The 7,965-nt window shown below is 42.7% G+C and overlaps 1 protein-coding gene and 1 long non-coding RNA gene across 3 annotated transcripts in view; one reads left to right on the top strand and one right to left on the bottom strand.

Annotated features, from left to right (window-relative positions):
- Nucleotides 1-7,965, bottom strand: part of LOC100701335 (protein tyrosine phosphatase receptor type H) — a 574,626-nt gene that overhangs the window by 164,618 nt on the left and 402,043 nt on the right. The gene's annotated exons all lie outside the window — the stretch shown is intronic.
- The window catches only part of LOC100703773 (transient receptor potential cation channel subfamily M member 4), a 41,530-nt gene continuing 34,779 nt past the window's right edge, over nt 1,215-7,965 (top strand). The window contains exons 1-8 of the long non-coding RNA XR_001224584.3: nt 1,215-1,410; nt 2,539-2,600; nt 2,689-2,866; nt 3,223-3,403; nt 4,876-5,045; nt 6,052-6,229; nt 6,760-6,824; nt 6,929-7,162. This is a non-coding gene — a long non-coding RNA (transient receptor potential cation channel subfamily M member 4). The remainder of the gene's footprint in view (nt 1,411-2,538; nt 2,601-2,688; nt 2,867-3,222; nt 3,404-4,875; nt 5,046-6,051; nt 6,230-6,759; nt 6,825-6,928; nt 7,163-7,965) is intronic.

The following is a 7,965-nucleotide window of genomic DNA, read 5'->3' as shown; positions in this document are numbered from 1 at the left end:
GTTCATTTCTGTTTGCGAGTGCTGAGTATTTGTATATGTGTGCATGAGGGTGGGAATGCATGCTTGTGTCTGTGTGTGCCTGTTTGTCTATGTTTATGTGTCAGGATAGGTGTTAGACTCCACCTCTCTGGGAACATATCAGGCTCCCCCAGGTGTGGTGGCCTGTCTCCCCCGACCACACTTCCTGCTGGTGGCTGATGCCCTCACCTGTTGCTGCATTTGTGGTTCTTGGGTATGGTGCTGGACGCTCGGGTATGTACTGGCTCACTCCCAGCAGCTGCTTGGCAGAGCCTGGCTCGGTCGGGGCCCTTCCAGGGGTTGGGGGGCCCTCAGACCTCTGGGCCCAGGGCTCAGTCTGCCCTGCCATAGCTGGCTGCCGGTGGAGCCTGCAGGCATGTCGCCGCAGCTCCCTGTGACTTCTGCACCACCGTGGCACCATCTGGGGCTCTCCTTTCTAGAAGGGTGGCGCGGCTGCCCCTCCGATGGTCCTCTTTGGGCTCTCGTGCTCTGGGGGGGCCTCTAGATGTCTGGGGCATGGATCTCCTCCATGTCTGCTTCATGTCCCTGGGGGCAGGGCTATGGCTCCCCACACCTAGTATTAGATAGTTACATGGAAAAACCTTTTGAATACAAGTGCACTCACGCACACAGGTGTTCACAGAGATACACTATCTTCCTTGGCTTCTGCCTCTAAACATAAGTTGTGTTCTTGGTCTTGTGTGCTGCTCAGTAGCATTCAATATTTATTATTTACTGTTAATTATGCTTATCTAGGTTATTGCTATGGTCTTCCTACTGTGTTGTTCGCAGTTCACATTTTTTCTTCTTTATTTTTTTCCGGCAGATCATCTAGCGGATTTTTTGTGTCTTTTCTCACTGTCCCTCTTCCCCTCTCTTTTTGCTTTCCCTATTCTGTTCTTGAACTTCTCTTGTCTACATCCTTCCTTTTCCTACCCCCCGGTCATGTCTGATTAACTTAGGAAAATAAATCTGTATTTTTCTTGGTCTTCAGACAATAATTCTGATTTCTACAGTGCCGACTGGGACAGGCAGAAAAAATAAATAAATTAAAATAAAGTAAAAAAATAAACACTAGCCCAGTTTGTAGTTTTGACTGGCCCTTCCTATTTTTAAAGTCAGGAGGGATTGTCTCTCTGAAACCACACCCTTACTTTTGTGCTGACTGCACCTTGTTTTCTTTGTAAACAGTGAGAGACGGCAGTGGAAGGGAATAGGGTTTCAATAGTAGGACAATGGCTAGAAAGAACTCCTTTTAGTTCTTCTGCACATATTTCTTATTGAGCAAGACAAGGAAACATGAAAAACACAGGCCCAGTAGAAGAAGGAGGAAGAGGAGAAGGTGGAGGAGGCGACAACGCAGACAATATCTGCCAAAATGAGAAGAGCCAGGTGGGTCAGCTTTCTGTAAAATTTTCAGCTGTTGTTGTGATATCATGTTGGCAACCCCCTCCCCCCAAAAACAAAAAAACCTTACACATTAACTTTAACTTCCACTTTAAAAAGGTGGAAGTTCAAGCTATACCTGGAAGTTTCTCCCCTTGAAATTCCAAGTAACATCAGTGACCACTGCAAGATTTCTTGGAAAAACACATCATGCGACAGCTGTGTAAATGTCCATGTGAATAAGCAATTCTGTTGTCATTTGTTGATGCAAATGTTGCCAAACTGGTGGGGGTTAAAGCCAGCTTCACAGTTTTTCCTTGAATGCCTGAACCGGTGTACCTAATAAAGTGGTTGCTTAAAGTATGTAGTGTGACTTAGTTGGTGCTATGTGCTAAGATTGTATATATTTTCTTTGTCTGTTTTTTAATGTATATAGTTTCACAAGTATGATTTTGCCTTTCTCAATTTCAGCAAAGTTAAAAAACATCCTTCTGATTTCCTTTTTGTGTCTCAACAATTTTTACTCTACGTTAAGTGTACATTTTTGCAGAACTGTTCTTTCCAAATGAAAATTTTGACATTTTGATTACTAAATCTTTAAAGGGTGGCTTCACCACCCAGGCAACAGTAACTCGATAACCACTCATTACAAACAAGCTATTCAAAAGAGCATCTCTGAAAGCACAACTTATCCAACCTTGAAACAGATGGGCTTCGGCAGCAGAAGACTATACTGGGGGCCACACCTGTTAGCTAAGAACAGAAAACTGGGGCTACATTTCACACGGACTCACCAAAATGAGACCATAGAAGACTGAAAAACTCCAATGGCTTCCACAGGCACCAGTTTTTCTATTAGTTGCAAGTAAACTAAGTATTTGAAAAACGTTTTAGGTAATTTGATTGAAAACATTAATACAATGCTGCAAAGTGTTCAGGGAAGTGAGTGATCTAGAGTTGTGACTGACAAAAGTACAGACTCTTTTGATGAGTTGTAAGATTTAAGTCAGAAGTGCATCAACACGGTAACAAATATCTTTAGTAATCAAGCGTGTGTTGAAACAATAGCAGTGTGTGTAAAAACAACAAGAATGAATAATGGATAATGCAAAACTATAAAAAAAATCCTTTCAGAGTTGGATCCCCAAAATCATCAAGAAAAGAGTGTGCAGCACCTTTGTAGAAGATTCTGTCAGGTACTGTGACCTCGGCCTTTTGATAGTGACATGTCTGTAATTTAAACGGGTTCTCATAGTGATGTTTGTATCCCTCCACCTGTCTCAGTAATGGTGCATTGTGTCAGTGTGGGGCTGTGAGAGATGACCATGCCTCTGCAGCTCTTGGAGACTATTTCAGCACAGCGATTGTGAACCACTGGGAAAGCGTGCAGCACTCCTCTGAACAACCAACTGATGCCTTTGGAGAGGTGCAGTTTGCAGGAGCCAGCAAGAGGCACAGCCATGTGGGTGGATTTCTTTTTTTTTTTTTTTTTTCATAATGCTTTATCTCTACAGCCTTAGATTTTTTGAATATGTATGCATGTTCTAAAAAGCAATGCCTATAAAGGTGAGTTAAATAAAGATCCAGAAAAAGGTGTGATAGGCAGTACTTTTCCTGAGTTCTCCTGAATTTTCCTGCTACTGCACCTGAGTATACAAAATCAGTGCAGATCAAATGCCATTTTCATTTGGGTTGAAACAACTGAGGCTTGTATGCACATCCTATGTTCATTACTTTTATTAATTTCATTACTTTCTAAGCCTTGTGTGTTGCTGACATGTGCTTGTTACTCTTAATCTGTCAAATCTCTAAACTTAGTTTCTGCGCCTGTCATGGAGCACTGAGCCTTCTTTGGTGTACAACATATTGACAACCATTTGGGGTCTTCCTACACCCAACCTGGTTGTTTCTGTTGTGGGTGGAAATAGCAGAACACAGATAAAGACCTGGGTACGGGAGATCCTCAGACAGGGACTGGTGAAAGCGTCACAAAGCACAGGTAAAAACTTTATGCATCTGATAGGTGAAAATCATCACATCAGATGCTGCTATGACAGTCTTCCTGACAAACTCATGTGTGATGTTCACCGTGTGTCTGGAATATGTGTGAGCTGTTTGCTGAAGTACATTATTGTTGCTCAGCAGACGCAGGTCTTAACTAAACTTCTTTTATTTTCAAGACTTGAAAACTATATAGTTAACCAACTATTCAATTAAATTAAATTTGATGGATATATGTTTAGGCAGCACGGTGGCACAGTGGTTAGCACTGTTGCCGCACAGCAAGAAGGTCCTGAGTTCAATTCCACCATCAGGCCGGGGTCTTTCTCTGTGGAGTTTGCATGTTCTCCCCGTGTTTACGTGGGTTCTGTCCGGGTACTCCGGCTTCCTCCCACCGTCCAAAGACATGCATTTTGAGGGGATAGGTTAATTGGATAATCCAAATTGTCACTAGGTGTGAATGTGAGCGTGAATGGTTGTCTGTCCCTGTGTGTTGGCCCTGCGACAGACTGGCGACCTGTCCAGGGTGTACCCCGCCTCTCGCCCTATGACAGCTGGGATAGGCTCCAGCGCCCCCCGCGACCCTGGAAAGGATAAGCGGAAGCGAATGGATGGATGGATATATGTTTATTTATTTATTTTCTTGGATTAGCATTCAAATATCTCAATGAATACATTAGAAAGATATACCACCATGCAAAAAAGCACGAGATAAGGCTGGTTGAAAAGGTGCTGGCTGAAGCACATGCTTATTATGCCAACCCTTTTAACAAAACATCATTTAGCAAGCATCTCATTTACATAGGGTTTGAAGCAAAAGGACAAAAGAACAGTGGAGAAGAAACTAGAAAAGTGGATGATCTGATCTACTACTATGGAGCTGAAAAGGTTTGGAACAAAATAGTCAAGAAAGAAGAAAACATGGAACCCACCCAATGGACTTCCATACTTGCTGTATAAAAATGCTCCCATCTAATATTTTCTCTAGAAACAAATGAAAGTGGTGTGGACAAAGTGAATAATGTCAAAAAAGTGTGATAATACTCTAAGAAAACGCTGCCTCAAACATAATTTCCGATCAATAAAACTCCTGAATGTTGAAGGGAATATCTTGTTAGCACTGTAGCTCAAAGAATGGCAACCTAGCTTAAACAGAATGGTCTGACTGATGTATCAGTGCAAAAGGCTGGTATACCAGGCTTTTTGGGGATGCTTAGAACACACAAGTATCATATGTCATCAAACCCAGTCTGCAAAAAGGGAAAGAAAAGACCTCCATGTCTTTTTCTGGACCTAGCCAGCCCTTTTGATTCTGTTCCCCATTTGTTACTTAAACTAGAGTAACCAGCTGAAGGAGGAAATCATAAAATGGCATACCACTATTGGAACGACTTCTCTTTTTTATATTTTTAACCCCAAATCCAAGCAGTGACTAATGCTTTCTCACACTGATATTTAATCTGTTCCCAGGTGCATGGATATTAACTACAGGTCTGCGCGAAAGGCTTGGTCAGTGTGTTGGACAGGCAGTGAGAGATCATGCAGCTGCGGCATCTTCTGTCTCTCTCAACAAGGTGGTAGCACTGGGCATCGCCCCGTGGGGTGTAGTGGAAAAACGAGAGCAGCTGGTCAACCCTCAGGTAGTACAGACACTCACACATTTACACATTTCTCAAAGAATTCAAAATATCTTGTCAACTTTTACTGTACAAAAATCTTGCTTAAAGATTTGATTTATATTTGCCTTTTTTATTGTGTTTTCATTGTAGCTGCCCATAATTCATATCATGTTTATATTTCATGGGCCCTAATTTTAAATTGGTAAGATTATTAGGACTTTTGAGTCCTCAGTGTAAGGTAAAGGTAAACTATGTGGCTTCATTTACATAGTCTTGGGACCAGACGGTATTTGCATCTCCAATTAAAACAAACAATTTAATTCAATAAAACTTTATTGATCCCAAAGGTTGACCCCGAAGGAAACTGAGTTAAGGCTGCCGACCTTTTGCCAGCGCCATCTGGCGCCAGCGCCATCTGGCGCTAGCACAGTGGCGCCAGGGGGGCCGCATGAGATGAAGATGGTAGTTGTTTTGGTTAGTGCGAACAAACTGCATCCAATTTTACAGTAGGTCTAATGTCCGTCACTGGTCACCAGGTCTCTCAATTCCCGTTGTTCTTCTCCAAGATGTTATCCATATATCAGAGCCATGAGCTTCTCCAAGATCTTATCCATATAGCGTTCAATAAACACAGTCTTGAGTACTCACAACTTGCCCATCGTCTATCATGTCGGCCAGCCTTGTGGGATTTTGAACAGCTGTAGCCGCTTCTTGTTCTTCGATAAGCCAGGTCCGAGCCAGCTCCAATCAGCCAGAACTCTGTTACCGTAGTTCCAAATTGGTAGATGTCATTCAATGTCCTCCATCGAGAGTGTCGCCAGACACACGACGCAACCGACCATCGAGTATCCAGCAGCAAACGTCTCCGCAGGACAATCAGGCTCTCCCAAGCCCAGGAGTTGTCAGTTTCGCCCAGCAGTTGTTCAGAGGAAACCAAGAGGATCCAAAAGTTGCAGGCCTCTAGAACACTGTAGAAATTCATCTTAAGTTCAGAAACACTAGAATGCCTGGTTTTCTTCTTTTGTAGGGGAGCTTTCCTGCAAGGTACTATGTCCAAAACATATCTCAGGAGTCCTGCTACCTGGACAACAACTACCAGGCCTTCCTGCTGGTGGATGATGGGAGTGTGGGCCGCAAAGGAGGAGAGATAGGTTTCAGAGCCAGACTGGAGGAATACATTTCCCACCAGCGCACAGGCATATGGGGTGAGAAATGGCACCATAAACTATATTAAGAATTAAGAAATAATGATATTTTTTAACAGTGATAGACCATTTATGAGCCTATCCTAGTTACTGTACAGGGCGTAACAGGTACACCCTGTACAGGTCACAAGTCTGTAACAGGGGCAGGGCTAGCACAAAGAGAACCATTTGGACTCACATTCACACTTTTGGGCAATTTAGAATAACCAGTTAACCTAACCCCACTAACTGCATGTCTTTGGACTGTGAGAGGAAACTCACAGAGAACCCAAGCAAACACAGAGAAAACATACAAATGCCACAAGAACTTCCCAGTCAGATGGTGGATTCAAACTAAGGACTTTATTACTTTGATGCAACATTGCTAACTACAACGCCACTGTGCTGCCAATGTTTAATTAAACAAACAAACAAAAAAAATCACAGGGTGCTTCTTCTATATCTGTTAGTTTCTGTCCCACTCTTATTAAATTAGTAAAAACATTTGATCAAGATTTGAACATGTTAAAAATGGTTGTATCTTTTTAAAGGAAGTGGCAGCATCGACATCCCTGTTGTTTGTATGCTGATATCAGGGGGAACAGACATGCTGAAGGTAAAGTCTCTGCTTTATATGTTGATTGATATCACAAAAAATGTTGTGACTTGATATTCAAATTGTGTAAATATTTATTTCATGGTTTTTGTAATGTCTGTCAGAGAATGGATCTCTCTTTGAAAAACTCCATCCCCTGGCTGGTGCTGGCTGGCTCAGGAGGCTTGGCTGACTTCCTGAGTGATGTCTTGGAGAACCTGTCTCCAGCACCAGCTGTGCAGTCTTCTGGCGAAGGGGACAGTGAGGCGGGTCCCAGCGTGGATCTTAAAGACAGAGTGGCAGAACGGTTTAAGAAGCACTTTCCTTCGGAGGCAAAGACTGAAAAGCTAGTTGAATGGGTGAGTGCTGAGAACAGACACATTGCGTGGGTCTTTACTCTGCAAAACAGTTGGAGAAAAGACTTTCTATAGCCTGCATGTTTGTCACCTACTGAGTAGACTGTAATGAATTTTAGTACTGATATTCAGTACTAAATCTGAGTGTATCGCTTGATCTTTCTTTCAATGTGTCAGGATCACAATTCCAAATTTACTCAGATATGATGTTTTGTAAAATTAGGATCTTTGTGCTTGTATGACGAACTGTGGTTCTAATGGGCTTTGGTTCCACTATGGATGATATGGCTTCATATATATACCTTCAATGCATTCCTATAGAAGGTTTTTACCCTGCTTTTACTCTGCTATCTCTCTGACTAACTGTATTTATACACAAGCCCTGTATCACCCCACTTGGTTCAACATGGCATACACCTCAGCACCCCACCAAGTATTTACCATGCTTGTTTTGGTCCCATACCCAGACTCTCTCTCCTGGCAACAATGGTAGAATCTGAACTCTTTATCATAGGGGCGTTTGTGTTGGGAGGGAGCACTACTCCTTTTCTGTCAGGCCAAGTCATAAGCAAAGCAACAGTTTTGGGTGGCAGAGCCTCATCAAGCCTCTGAGTCATGACTTACAGCAACTGGTAGATGTTGATCCACAGAAACATACAGCCACATCCAGACTATGATCATGTATCCTCATTCCCTGCAGAGCACTCCTTTGGTGAGATTCTATTCGTGGAAAATGTTTTGTTATAATAATCCTGTGCTCTGAAACTCACACAATCTAAATGGCCAACTCAAGCCTGAAAAGTCAT

Source organism: Oreochromis niloticus, linkage group LG8 (assembly GCF_001858045.2).
Source record: "Oreochromis niloticus isolate F11D_XX linkage group LG8, O_niloticus_UMD_NMBU, whole genome shotgun sequence".
Classification (NCBI taxonomy): Eukaryota; Metazoa; Chordata; class Actinopteri; order Cichliformes; family Cichlidae; genus Oreochromis; species Oreochromis niloticus.
This window is presented reverse-complemented; position numbering and strand designations above follow the sequence as displayed.